The following is a 15,899-nucleotide window of genomic DNA, read 5'->3' as shown; positions in this document are numbered from 1 at the left end:
AACTTTGGATACATTTGATTTAGTAGATTTTGCTGAAGCATGTGACTTTGCTGATTTAGCTGACAAGGCGCTAGGGGCTCTCTCTGTAGTTTTCTCATGTTCAGCCATATCATCAGTAGTAACACCAGAGGCTTTTGACTTCATAGATCTTTCAGAAACACAGGACTGAACTGAGTTGATTGACATGCAACTTGTTGCTCTTTCTTCAGTTTGCTCTTTTTCATTTTCTTCATCAGGTCTCTCAAAGCTTTCTTCAGCTGGAATATCAGAACATTTGGACTTTTGTGACTTAGCAGAAGTATTTGACATGACGGAATGAGCTGACATTGAGCTCACTCTCCCTTCGTTCTCTGCATCAGTGATTTTAGCACTGTGTTCAGAGGCGATGTCAGAAGCCTTTGATTTCTTAGAAATTTGAGATACATTTGACTTTGCTGATTTGACTGACACATCATCAGAATCATAAGTATTGTCTTCAGCTGGGACAGCAAAGACTTCTGACTTATTTGATTTTGCAGAAATATTTGACTTGGCAGACATTGCACTCTGTGCTCTGTCTTGAGTTTCTGCCTCATCATTGCTCCCCTCAGGGGTGTTATTATCAAGAGGAACTTTAGAAGAATTTGATTTCTTAGATACTGCTGAAATATTTGAATTTGCTGATTTTCCTGATCTGGCTGACATATTGCTTTTAGCTCTGTCTTCATGTTCCTCGTGATCAGATACATTTCCTTCAGCTGGACTATCCAGTCCTTTTGACTTTGTAGATTTCACAGAAATTGTTGATTTCGCAGTTTTAGCTGACATGGCACTCTGTGCTCTCGCTACAGACCTAATAGATATTTCAGAAACATGTGACTGGACTGATTTTGCTGAGATGCAGCTTGGTGCTCTTTCTTCAGTTTGCTCTTCATCAGGGCTCTCTAAGCTTTCTTCAGCTGGAACGTGAGCAGAACATTTTGACTTATAAGATCTTGTGGAAATATTTGAATTAACTGGATGGCAGACTTGACTCAGTGCTCCCCTTCACTCTCAAACCCGTTCAACAGATCTTTCATCAAGGATGTCCAGCATACTTTCCACTGCGCACCTTCTGAAACTTTTGATCTTCTAGATGTTGTAGAAACATTTGATTTTGCTGACTTTCCTGATCTGACTGACATATTGCTTGGAGCACGCTCTACATGTTCCTCATGATCTGATACATTTCCCTCATCTGGACCATCCGGTCCTTTTGACTTTGTAGATTTGGCAGAAACATTTGACTTTGCTGACTTTCCTGATATGACTGACATATTGCTTGGAGCACGCTCTACATGTTCCTCATGATCAGATATATTTTCCTTAGTTGGACGATCCAATCCTTTTGACTTTGTAGATTTGACAGAAATAGTTGACTTTGCAGTTTTAGCTGACATGGCACTCTGTGCTCTCTCTACAGACTTAATAGATATTTCAGAAACATGTGACTGGACTGATTTGGCTGACATGCAGCTTGGTGCTCTTTCTTCAGTTTGCTCTTCATCATTTTCTTCATCAGGGCTCTCTAAGCTTTCTTCAGCTGGAACATGAGCAGAACATTTTGACTTATTAGATCTTGTGGAAATATTACCTGCACTGGGCGCCTTGAACCACGTGCTCCCCCCTTCACCTCAACGCCGTTCAACAAGTCTTGCCAATCAGGATTGTCAGCACGATCTTCCATGGGAAAAAAAAAAAAGACTTCTGGAAACTTTTGATCTTCTAATTATGTATTGTGAACCATTCTGTTTGCTGATTTCCGACTGATGACATACATGCTTTGGCACTCCTTAACCTGTTCGTTCATGATGAATACACATTTTCCCTCATCTGGCCATTCCGTACTTTTGACATTTGTAGTTGGCAGAAACATTTGACTTGCTGACTTTTCCTGATTGACTGACAATTCTTGGACTCCACAATTTCTCATGATCAGATACATTTTCCTTAGTTGGGACGATCCAATCTTTTGACTTGTAACTTTACAGAAATAGTGACTTTTTGCATTTTAGCTGACCATGGCACTCTTGTGCCTCTCTCTAACAGATCTAATAAATATTTCCCAGAAACATGTGACTTGGACTTGATTTGGCTTGACATTACAGCTTTGGTGCTCTTTCTTCAGTTTGCTTTATCATTTTCTTCATCATTTATCTTCCATCGCTCTCTAACTTTCTCAGCTGGCAACATCAGCAGACTTTTTGCACTTTAATCTTTGGACAATATATGAATATTCTTGACCCCCGGGCCAGACATTGAACTCAAGCCCCCTTCCACTCACACTTCAACGTTTTCATCAGGACTGTCAACACCCACTCTTCCCATTGGAACTTCTGAAACTTTTTATGATCTAGATGTTTAGAAACATTTGATTTTTGCTCGATTTCTGATCTGATGACATATTGCGTGGAGCACGTCTACATGTCCTTCTATATCCTGATATACATTTCTCATCTGGACCATCCGGTCCTTTTGACCTTTGTAGAATTGGCAGAACATTTGACTTGGCTGACTTTCCTGACTATGACTGACATATCTGCTGAAGACTCTACATGTTCCTCATGACTCAGAATATATTTTCCCTAGTGCTAGTTGGACGACCAATCCTTTCGACTTTGTAGATTTTCGACAGATAATAGCTGATTTTGCAGTTTTAGCTGACATTGGCACTCTGTGCGCTCCTCACACGGACCGATCTTAATACGAGATTTCAGCGAAAATGTGACTGGACTGATTGGCTACAATCAGCTGGAGCTCTTTTCTTCAGTTTGCTCTTCATCATTTTCTTCATCAGGGCTCTCTAAGCTTTCTTCAGCTGGAACATGAGCAGAACATTTTGACTTACTTGATCTTGCAGAAATGCTTGACTCAACTGATTGTCCTGACATTGCGCTGACTGATCTTCCTTCAGTAGCAATTTCTTCAGAAGCATCACCACACTTTTCAGAAGGAACTGCAGAACTTTTGGACTTCTTAGATATTGCTGAAGTATTTGACTTTACAGATTTAGCTGATGTTGTTGACATATTGCTGGAAGCTCTTTCTCCATGTTCTGTATTTTCTTCAGCTGAAACATCTCTGTGCTTTGACATATTAGATTTGGCAGAAATATTTGACCCTCTTGATTTGGCTGACACATGTGACTGTGCCGATTTCACAGACAGTGAACTAGGTCCTCTCTCTTCCTCATATTCAGTAACATTTTTTCTATCTGAAACAGCACCAACACCAACACAGCATTCACTTGATTTTGCTGAAATGTTTGACTTGCAGGATTTATCTGACATGCAGCTTGGTGATCTCTCACTGGTTTCTTGTTCAGCATCTCCTTCATTACAAATATCATCATTATCTTTGGGAAGAACTTGAGATGCTTTTGATTTTGTAGATACTGCAGAGGCATTTGACTTTGCAGATTTGGCTGACATTGCACTAGTTGCTCTTTCTGGAGTTCCCCCATCGTTGCTTTCGTCAGACTTGCCTTTAGAGGCTTTTGAGTTACTGGATATTGCAGACGATTTCGACTTGACAGATTTTTCTGACATGGCACTAGATGCTCTCGCTCCAGCTTCATCATTATTTTCCTCATCCGAAACATAGGAGGAGCTTGGTATTTCCTCAACCTCATCATTGCAGCTTGCTGCTCTTTCCTCAGCTAGCTCTTCATCATTTTCATCCTCATGACTGTCTTCACTTTCTCTATTAGCAACTTCAGACAATTTTGATTTACTAGATTTTGCAGAAACATTTGACTTAAGCGACTTTGCTGATTTAACTGACAGTGTGCTTTGTGATCTTCCCTCACTTTCCTCTTCGGCATTTCCATCATCTGAAATGTCAACACTGTCTCTAGCATGAAGTTCAGACCTCTTTGATTCTCTTGATCGTGCAGATGCATTAGACGTAGCTGACATAGCACTAGTTGCTCTCTCCGCAGCTTCTACTACCTCCTCCTCACTGTCAGCTTTATTTGATGACACTCCTGACAAAGCACTAGGTGTTCTTGCATCTGTATCTTGCACTTCCTCAGAATTTTGTTGAGCCTGAATTTCAGATGTTTTAGACTTTGCTGATTTGGTTGACATGGTACTTGATGGTCTCGCTTGACTATTTTCCTTAGCATTTTCTTCATCTTGAACCTTAGATGCTTTTGAATGTGTAGATATTGCAGAGGTATTTGATTTGGATGACATGACACTTGGCACTCTTTCTTGATCTTCTTCAGCTTCTTCAGCCTCCCCTTCTTCCTCAGAATTTTCATCAGCATTTTCTGACTTTAATGACACAGGCGAATGTACACTCCCCTCAGATTTGTCCTCTGAATTTTGATTGGGTGGAGCTTCAGAAGTTTTTGACTTTTTAGATTTTGCAGAAACATTTGACTTCCCTGACATTGTGCTTTGTGCTCTTTGCTCAGTTTCATTCTCATTTTCTTCAGCTGGGTTTTGAATGCTTTCGTCTGCAGATGCTTCAGATGCTCCTAATTTAGATTCTGCAGAGGCGTTTGATGTAGCTGACATGGCACTGGGTGTCCTTTGCTCAGTTTCTTCCTCAGCTTGTTCTTTATCTGGATGAACAGAGACTCTTGATCCCTTTGATTTAATAGAGGCTTTGGATTTTGATGACATGGAACTTAATGCTCGTTCTTCATCATGTTCTTCAGCTGCCATTTCTGACTTAATCGATTTTTTAGATTTAGAGGATTTAACAGACGTGCTACTCAATGGTCTTTCTTGTGTTTCTTTGTCATCATGTGTTGGTTTTTCTTCAGCATTAACATCTAAAACATCAGATTTGGATTTTGTTGAGGCATTTGACATGGCACTTTTGGATCTTTTCTCCTCTACATCTTCAGACTCTGTATTCTGTATTTTTTCTGACTTATTTGATCTGCCAGAGGTATTTGATTTAACAGACATGGCACTTGATTGATCTCTTTGTTTGTCACTTTCTTCTTCAGCTTGCGCTGTGATTTGTCCCTTTGTATTACCCTCAGGATCATTAGACACTCTGCAAGTGCAAGTGTATGATTTTTTAGACTTTTCTGACATGCTTGAGTGCCCTGAAGCACTGGATGCTTTATCTGTCGGGCTCAGGGATACATTTTGCACAGGTGATCCTGTTTCCGACACTGCACTTGAAGCACTTGGTGGGACCTTGCATTTTGGTGAGCAAGTCTCACTTCTGATGGTGCAGTACTCTACAATTTCAGCTGCCTCAACAGTTTGCTTCACACAAGTTTCTCTTTCCACCACTCCTTCTGTATGCTCTTCGCTTGATCTAGACATAGTTTGCCTCTCAACCACTGTCTTTCTAGAGACCATTGTATGTGAGGATGCACTTGAGCTGGAAGTTCGAATGCAGCGACTTGATCCTGGGACATAATTTTGGCAGTGACTGCAGCAGAGAGAACAGTGAGGCTCCTCTGTATGTCTTTGATAGTGCCTACTGATGTAAGCCTCATCTTGCTCATCAGCAGAGATGTTTTCAGATTCTGAATAGCTTCTATCACTAACCTGTGCAAAATAGGGGTTATTGTGTCCTTGAAGATACTCACTGGTCTTGCCTGTTGTCTTTCTTACTTGTGTCGACCAATGTAATGTTTCGTCATTTTGTAGCCGGAAGCGCACTTTCATTTCCATAGACAAACTGCCATCTTTATTAACACGTACCCGTTTCTCTATATCATCATCTCTCATTCCATCACCAGTTTGTGGGCAGGAATCCACAATATCCGGAGAGTCAGTTCCATCTGGTATTGACTTGTCAGATGACACTGACTGTCTGGTAGACCTGGTGTCAGATTCCAGTTTTAGATTGGTGTCACTTTTCCTTGTTGGAAGTGCTTGGTTTACCAGGAACACATGAAAAAAGACAGAAGAAAGATACACAATATAGATGACATTAGTCTCTTCTGCTGATTGTGTACAATACAGTTAAACTGTGTATGGTAGATTATTTTCCAAAGAAACAGTTATTAGAATATGAGTAACATTTTTTTAAAACATAGTTCAGAAATTAATTGAAACAGTTTCTTGTACCCTAATTACCTTCATTGCAGCCGTTGGAGCGTGACCTCACACTCAGCTTTGGAAGTTTGTCATCAGATGTTTTCCGAAAATTCTCCACGATGGAAGGGTGAGAGGGCTCACGTCCCATACAGACAAGGACACTGGGGCAGTGCATAAGACTCTGAACATTGTCAATCTGAAACAGAAGAACAGAAAAATATGAGTTAAGAGTGAGTCAGTTTAGCAAAATTAAGGTAATATGCAGAGGGATTCCAAGAATGTTTGATTTGATCTGGATGATAAATGTTATGGACATGCCATAATTTAAAGCAGATAGGGAATTTTACCTAGTAGATTTCTGACTGACATTTGGATACAAAATTGTGATTTAAAACATACCCAACCTCTTATGATATTTCTCACAGAGCCACTGCAAAGGCTTTTTATTTATTTTTTTTAAAATACATATTTTCTTATTTCAGTCATTGTCAACCTTTCTGGGCACTGTTGGTGTGAGCAAACTGAATGCAGAACACTTAAGGAAGCAGAATGAGGGATATCTAGTGCAGGTTTGTACAACCTTAACAACTACTGTAATGCTACTAATTATACAGGAGATCTGTTCTTTTGTCACTTTCACTACTCAGCTTGCGAGAATAAGAGTGGTCCAGTTGACCGCAGTTCAATCAGTTTAATCAATTTGGCCTGAAGAAGGCCTACTGCCTTTACAGGTACAAAATATTTACTGTTGCTTTGATGTAGATAGATATGCTGGAGGGTAGACATTTGTAACCCTATAGCTGAGTGCATATTTATGAAACTGTGACCATAGTGGGAGCAGTGTTGGTGCTATACTTTTGCCACTGAGCTAGAGAACCTGTCCTTAAGTGTAGCTTTTATTTGACCAAGATTTAAGCTTCTGTAGCCAATATGATTTGGTCCTTGAGCCTCCCTATCTAAAATATTATCAAGTATAGGTTTTATGTTTAATATTGAAAGTGTCCAGTAGCCAAGTTTTAGGGCTTTAATATCTTATATATATATATGTATATGTAAGTAGGTGTATGCATTGTCCCCTCTTTGTGCAACTGGATGCTCTACATCCCTGCAGAAGAAGGCTGTGTGTCAAGCAGTGAGTCAAGACAAGATAAATATCCTAATCCAGGATGATCTCAGGGAAACTTCAACAGATGACTGTGCATTCTTACATTAATGGTGAGCTACCATTGTCACTTGTAAGTGCCATGGTTATTGCTCAGCGGTATTTCAAGCTTGCTGAGTGTGTGAAAGTAGTAGACTAAATGGTATAGACAAACAAGCAGTGGACTGAGCATTGTAATCCATTAAAACAGCATCATTACTTTGATTTATTTTGCTTTAGGCCACGTCCTACTCCCCAAAATGTATAATGCAACGGAATCAATAAGTCTCTTTTTATGCTTGTTAGTAAGGTGCTTAACAAAAGTGGATGGCTAACATCATGCAGGCTAATTATCATAATCATCACTGTCTTCTGTGTCTCACAGGTGATTAACCTGAGTGGCTGAATGCTAATCTAGGGGTGTGTACTGACCTGTTTTCCTTAGCATCTCCTTACAAAGGCCTAGTAAAAGCTGCTACTACTACATATTGGGTCACATATTGGTTTTAGGATTACATTATATTACTACTCATACACTTTCAAACTGCACTAATTTTTAAAAACTGTACTGGCACCAAGGTTAAAAATATGCTGTTTGGAGACAGTGATAATAATGGCAACTACTTGTATGTTTTGAAATAAGAAAGAAATACAGATTGTACTATTTTAAATCAATATGTGTGTATAATTTCTATAGCATATTTTTATTCTATGTAGTCTGTACACAACTGTTGGCCCGGGGGCCATTTCCAGCCTTCCATCCCCCTCCCTCCGGCCCGCAACATGATGCCAAACATATAATATAACCAAGCTCACAACAATATTATTTCTTTTAATTATTTTTCATCTCAATTTAAACTACCCCTTCATATACAATTAAACTAAAAACACAATTCTATTTTATGAAATGTATTTTGTTTAGCTGCGAACAACAAAGTTGATATAAATGATGATATAAAAATATATAGAAACTGCTGTTTGCATTTTTTTTGTTAAGTATGATGTTAGTAGTGAAAATATGTTCTTGTAGTACTTCCCTCCTATAAGATGACAATAACAGCAGTGGCCCCAAGCCAATTTGAGTTGGAGACTCCTGCTGTAGAGCAAATAGACTGTGTAAAATACTGCAATTCCTATTTATTTCATTTATGTAAGTGTGCTTTTACAATTTCATGACACTGAATATTGAATACTGCTGGGGTTTTGTGTTTTTTTTTTTTTTTACTACTGACAGCTATGAAACTGTTGACAAAATATCGAGAGCTTTGCTGATTTTATTTTTCCTATGAGCAGTCAGTTTTGATGAAAGTGCAGTTTTGAATTTTAAATCCACTGTTGGTAAAGGCAGATGAATGGCTTCATCCGTGGTCACACAAAGCCCAGGTGAAGATAATTAATTGCCACTGTGGAAGACACATTTCTGAGATACCTCTGGTATCAAAGTAGAGGGAGTGGAGTTTCAACATTGACCTGTTTTTCCCCTCTCAAAAATAGCTCTGATTTGACCAAGATTAATGGAGTTTGGAGACATACCCACAATCTAAATGTGCTGTATGTGTGAGGGAATATCCCTATTTCATTCCCTCATGCACACACTGAACATATTTATCCCACTAGACTAGATTATGTCCAAATTAAATGAAACTGATATTGTATGAGTTTATCCGCTGTGTAAATGTGTAAAATGGCACATATCTAATTACACCTGTGTTTCTTCTTAGATGAAATAAACATACAGGTAAAAGAAAACGAGCAGTTAAACACACATAAAACCGAATATCATGTGGATTTGAATGCTAACAAAAACAGGATGTTTCTGTACATTTTAGTGGGTTTTTAGAGGTTGACTTTCTTATTTCAGAAATGTTTTGTCACAAAATGGAATAGTTACTTATAGATGCTGAAAGATTTCAAAGTAAACATAAATCATCCTCTTATTTTAAAAAGGTTGCACCCTTTCGAGGGTTTTAACTATCAAGTTTGATTATTTATTTTCATGACAAAAAAGATACAAGACTTGTGTATTTTTTCCATATACAGCTATACATATACTACTTTTATGTAGTATGGTATATATATAATAAAAATCCACCCAGGTTGTAATGTGATATATAAAGAATCATAATCAAATTGAAATTAATAATATTGTGATCCTTTCACCCTGCTGTTTTTTTTATTAACTTTAAAATTAAAAAAATCTGCCATAATTTGTTCATAAAATAACTTTTCATGTGTTTTCAGTAGGGCTGGAATTTAGCAGGGAATCAGTCCTTTAGCAGGGAATCAGTCCTGTCACTAGAGGCCTCTCTTTCACTCTGGTTTTCAGTCTCAGGCATGAATAACAGCAATGTGTAACAACACTTTCAGCATACTTTTGAGATTACTTTTCTAAAACCAAATGAATGTAGACAAATGCAACTCATAACAGTTATGTTCACTTCAGATTCAGTCATACTTTCTATTCATTAAAACACAAGGGAAGGTATTTAAATGGGGTCAAGCACAGAAACTTCCTCTTTCCTGAACCGACAATAGAATACAATCTCATACAACCCCTGTACTCCCAAACTCTGCAGGTTATGTAAGAGAATATAGATTTTTTTAAAAATAGCATGGAAACATGTCTTTACATAATCTTCTAGTTCCAGGTGTTTATGACCTCACCTTGCGGCCCTCTAGAGTGTACAACTTCCTGATGTGGTAATGCATGAGCTCAGAAACTTCCTCTAAGAAAAGCCCAAAACTGCGTAGACTTCTGCGGTGCAAGACGATGGTCTTCCTGAACGATGGGTCGCTGTTCTTTACCAGCACCACCCTCTTATTGTACCTGTGTTGATGAACGTGGTGGTTGTGGCTTGAATGTGCCACAGGGAGCTCCTCGGGCCTGACCGGCCTCCTGAGAACATACTGGTGTGGATGATGGTGGTGGTATGGTGCGTGAGAGTGATACAAAGGTACTGCCTGAGGCTCTAACGCTTCCAGGGCCTGGGCATGTCTATACTCCGAGCAAAGGTAGCATTCTTCCGGAGGTTCGTGATGGGCCACCATGCCATGTTGGGGGATCCTAGGAAGCCAGGTGGTGTGGTGCTTGTGGGAGCTTTCACCACCTACAGTATTGAAGCACTGGAAGTTTTGTTTGTGAGACATTTTGAGGCCTAGTCTCTCTGCTCTGGATGAAGGATGGTCTCAGGGGAGCAGAAGAAGAGGGTAGGTCAGCACAGGCAAACAGTTAAAGTGGGCTGTCATGTTTCTCCTGCACTGCCAAGGGGAAGGTGTCACACCCCACATCTGCATGGCTCCCACTCATCCCAGGCTGAAAATAAAACAAGAGGTGGGAAACAGGTTGAAAACAAGCTAGCTCAAAGTGAATAGTTAAATGTTCAAGGCCAAGCAAAAGAAACAAAAACAGGACAGTTAAATGCAACTCAGCTAATCTGAATGCAGACAGTGAACTAGCATTTGCACTTTTATGCCCATTTTAGCTTTTCCCGGTAACCCATCACGGCTCCTCAGCGTCTTCTCTAAAGTGCTAAAGTCAAAGTTGTACCTAAACATGTTTGATGAGGGCTGACATAAGGCTCATCTGGAATGGAAAATCCCCACAAGGAGACACCTTTAAGGCTGTATATGTAATCAGCATAATACTGTAATACATTTATCTTGAGCCTCAAAGTCAAAGTCAGCTGGATTTTCTGTTTTATTCTCAAATATATTTTCCTACTTTCTTAAGTTTAAGATTAAGTGCTTCTAGATATCTTAAAACCTGTATCATTGAGAATCTTTGTAGACATTAACCTTGGGGACTTTTATTTTGTTGGTTAGGTCAGAGGCAAAGATGCTCTTGTACACTCATATACATCATACTTCATATACTTGTCATACTTACTACACTATTCACATTTTTTAAGTATACAACACTCTTATATTGGTTGATAAAAACAGACATATATATTCAGACTAAGAATAGATTTATTCACAGTTTAGCAAATGTTGAAATCACTTGCCATTGCAAATATAAGCAGGATAACCATGACACGGTTGTGTCATAGCCTACTGTATGTACAGACTGCTGAGGAGATCAAAGAGTAAATGAAGACGGGGATAATGAGGATACAGCCACAAATAAATCCTCCAAGTGACTTTAAATAACAAGCTTATGTCTGTGCTAGCAGTGAAAGTGGACATTACCTCAGTGATTGTCACTGTCAATGAAGAAAAGACATTCTTAACCAGCTTTTCCTGCAATCAATAATGCATGGATTACCTATAAAAAGCAGCAATATCTGCAATAAGTACAATGCATTCTTACTGTGACAATACCAGAAGGTAAGGATAATTCATTGTTGCCTGATGGTGGAAAGGGATGCAAGCCCACTATGAAATGTGACTAAAAAAATTGGGCTAAGCTTGACTGACACATATAAAGAAAATGGTTGGCTGTTGTCCTTGTTCTTGTATTAGCAATGTTATAGATGCCCAAGTAAAGCAGCGAGTGTTTCCTTCAGCTGAACATTTTGGCAGAGAAAAGAAAAGTAACTGATTGCTGTAAATACTCAAATATGTCACATTGTCAACTTCTGCCTTTAAGTCTCGAGGGTGAACCTAAGTATGCCCATTTATAGGCTACATTATGATTGTCTCAGAATATAAAGTGAGTGGAAAAGGTTATTCTGTCCTCTGTAATCCAGGATTATGAAAGTGAATTCTATTTATTATCTAGTTATTAATACATTCTTCTGTCAATGATGAAATAATATCAATCACATCATCTGTGTCCACAGAACAGTACAGTAATCCTGCATAGCATTCTGCAATTGTCCATCATAGGTTTCATGACCTCAGGATCAAGCCAAAGCATAACATCAAATATAATATTTACAAAAATATGATACTGGTGGCTACTGAAATGAATTTATATAGATTTTTGCCACAGGACAGTTTGTAATAATAATAAAATGTACAGGGAAGCTACATACTTGTAACTAACTAACTACACCATACTGTGAGGCAGTATTGTCTACTCCATCCAGTTTTCAAAATTGCAGAATGTAGTTATTTAAAAAACGTAGCATAGACAATGATTCTGCAAACTAGCTGCTGCTAAGCAAATGAATTGCCTGTTTCGACTCAGTGGATTACAAATGCAAAAACTGTTTTCATTACTCACTATGACAAGGAAACATATGTGGCCTTGGATACCTAGAATAATGCTATTTATCCCTAAGGTGTCATGTTTGCCAACTGAGGCTCCTAAAAAGTTCAAAGAAGGAAAATAAAATCACATCCTGCATACAGGCCAGCCTGAGTTCATCCAGTTTAACGTAGATGATTGCATCCTTTCTTTGTGCAAATCACACAAACTACTGCCCAACATGATTTAAATTAAAACTTAATGTAATCTTTCACAGTGCAGTTTGCAGTGTCACATATACCACTTGTTAGTACATATTTCCACTAGTATGAAAATAGCAGTTAATGTACAAGTGGTAAAAACAGTCCAGCCACAATGTATACAGTATATAGACTGAGTATGTATACTCACATGATCCACAATCATAAAAGAACCAAACTGAAAGCAAATAGTTTCAAAAGCCATAGCATGTAAGATGTAAGCTCCCACAGAATCACCAGAGCTATTGCAGGCAGAGAAACGAGAAACCAGTTCAAAAGCCTCCCTCCAGAAGCGGGCCTACCTTCTAATCAGATACATGGGAAGCTAAGGATAGAATGAAAAGCCTCGCTAATCACTCTGAGATTGGACTGAAATCTGCTGAGGCTTTGGACACATGACTCGGACTTCACTGTTGCATAAAGGGAGTTAAACACGCTTTTAGAAAGCACTTGACGGCTCAGTGACAATCTATGACTCGGCATAATGTTCCTTCTTTTATATGACACCTTTTGTCCCTTCATTCATTTTTATATGGGTGTAGGTTGTGCTGTGTCTTGTCTCTAACATACTGGTTAGGCTTTTTGTTTATGTGTTATAACTGAGCAAGATATAAAATATATCACAAAAGTAATATTATATACCAACTTGTCTTGTTATAATGTGAAAGATTCTTGTTACAGTAATTTGGTCTGTTGATATGATGAGAAATAAGTTGGTATGTTTAACAGTTTAAAAAGTAGTAAGTGTAACATAACAGTATCTTAAGGAAAAGATTACTAACAAGTACTTTTTCTTCTTACAGATTGTAAAGGCTGTCACCGTAAATTTGTTATTTCAGGCTATACAAATAAAATGAAACATTTATAAGTGAGAATTTAGCCACCTTTTTCCCAAAGAAGAAAGAAAAATTATTAGTCAAAGCATAGATTTTGATTTTTGTCCCCAGAATGACTTTCAACAACATCCACAAATCCTACCTGCATGTGTCGCATGTTAGGTTTTCTGCTGCTGAATATGAGAAATAACCATAGTATTTGTCATAGTGATAGTAATGACAAGATGGCAACAAGTCAAGAAAAAGCTCATAAAATCCATCACTGTCAGAACACGTTGTGATCCAAGTGGAAAAAATGTCACTCAGTAAGCTGGGGGAGATAAATTAATACCTTCGTTCTCCAGAGCACAAAACCTGACATTTTGTCTTTCATATATGAAACTCCATTGTAGCAGTGCTTAAATATATAACTCTGTGACTTTGTGTTACAGTTTAAAATGTGTCAGAATAAAGAACAGACAGGACAAAACCTTTGCAAAACCAAAAGCTTTTAATGTTTGATTTTATTTCCTGTGCCACTTTACACATGTAATGCGTGTTCGTGTTCTAGATTATTTTATTGTCATGTAAAAAGTCCAAAATCGCTTATGTATAGCAAGGTTAACTTTTTGGGTTGTGTTTTTGTTTATTTTCCTGGAGGGTGTGGATTGATCTTCCTTCCAGTCACGAGAGTTCATTTTGTGTTTCAGTTTTACTTAATAAAACCTGCCATCTTGTTTTACCTTAACAACAGCATAGCCATCAGATTGACAGGTTTACTAGTGATATTCAGCCCATTGCACACACCAGCTCTCCTTAATTGCTGTGTCATGCCGTGTAATCACGAATACAAAGATACAAATTTAAAGTACACAAGTTGTCTGAAGGGTCATCAAGATAAATTGGCAAAGATGGTGGCATATACATTACCTATTTATTTTCCAGGGCACTGTGATACTAGTAAGAGAGACAAATTGGCCTACTTCAACCCAGCTGCCTAGTTGGCAAAGTCTCAAAGATTTTTGTGATAGAGCAAGGCCAAAAACATCTAATCAGACATGTTTCACATGCACTTGTTGCATGTGAAAGGTAGAGTGTGTGGAGCTATTTTAGAGGCTGTACTTTCCTTGTCTAAATATCACTCGGGGGTCAGCTCACTCTTTTCAAGGACAAAGAAACTGCCACAGAATACGTGAGTGGTTACCCTTATCAGAGGCTCACAGACGGCATGCCGACCCCTCCCTTTGATGCCGGGAGTTTCAAGAAGTGCTTGATCACAGGAGCACCCACTCCCACAAAGCCTTCACACACACACACAGGCAGTGGGGCAAGCCCTCATGCTGCCATTCGTCTGCAGACTTAAGGAGCTTGATGGGTCGTGGTGGGGTAGAGTTAACTCGAGGTGGGCAGATTTATTGTGTCCTGACTCATGGGAAAAAATAGCAGAAAGACCCCCCCCCCTGCTGAGTCACGACAGTGAGTGAGTGAGTGAGTGACTCAAAGGAACTGCTGAGAACGTGGTCTTGTCCTCTTGGGCTTTCCACTCACTCCCCTTGGAAAGAGATGAAGATCCTTTTGATTTATCTTTTAATTAAATGTCTGAATTCTGAAACATTTTATTTAAAGTGCAGAGAAACTATTTCCCAGAACCTTTAGTCTGCATTAAATTGAATTAAATATGATTAGCAGGTATTTAAGTCTCCTGTCAGCTGTCAAGCCTCCACCATGTGAATGCAGTTTGGCTCACAGTCGCAGCGGGATGCCCTGAAGCTCGTAATCAGTCAAGCTCACACGTGTGCACTGATGCTCAGGCTTAGCACCCCCCCCCCTCCTGGCTGCAGTTAAAATATCAGGGATAATTAGGGTGCAACCTGCTGTGCAGCAGGACTCCTGCTATGTTGGTCACAGTCCTACGAAAGCTTTACACCCAGGAAGTTGAATCCTTGATAAATGGCTCCAGTTAAAGGGTAAAGTTGAAGGTTGAATATAAGATGTGATTAACACTCTCATTTAGAGCTAATATTGTTATGTAACTGCATTCATTTTAGTTGGTACCAGTCAAAACATGTTAGTTTAACATAAGAAGTAATAAAGTAATTGCAGTTAAGATACTAAATAATCCTAAAATGATGGCATACAAGTACACAACAAATACAAGCAATTGTATGGTTACAGCAACAACAACAAAAAAGAAATTGCAAAAAAATACAAAAACAATACAAGGTTCTAGGATTATACCTGATACCAACATTCTGCATTTTTCTATAAATTCAAAGCATGTGTAGGTATCTTAAGTTTAAAATACCATCAAGAAAAAAAACATGCTCCTGGAACCTGAGGAAGACAGCCTGAATAGATTACCTCTACCTGCACTTTAAATAAGTGACGAATACATTGAAATAAACCAAGAGAAGATATAAGGAACAAATATCTTTGTCACTGGTGTTTAATCTAAAGAACCTGTGTCAGTCTCAAGCTAATGAGTGTCCAGACAGGCTTTACATCCGTTTACACGCTTTA

This window comes from Morone saxatilis, unplaced genomic scaffold, assembly GCF_004916995.1.
Source record: "Morone saxatilis isolate NCDOM2014 unplaced genomic scaffold, NCSU_SB_2.0 Contig7, whole genome shotgun sequence".
Lineage (NCBI taxonomy): Eukaryota > Metazoa > Chordata > Actinopteri > Moronidae > Morone > Morone saxatilis.
The sequence above is the reverse complement of the archived record's forward strand: the minus strand, read 5'-3'. Positions refer to the sequence as shown.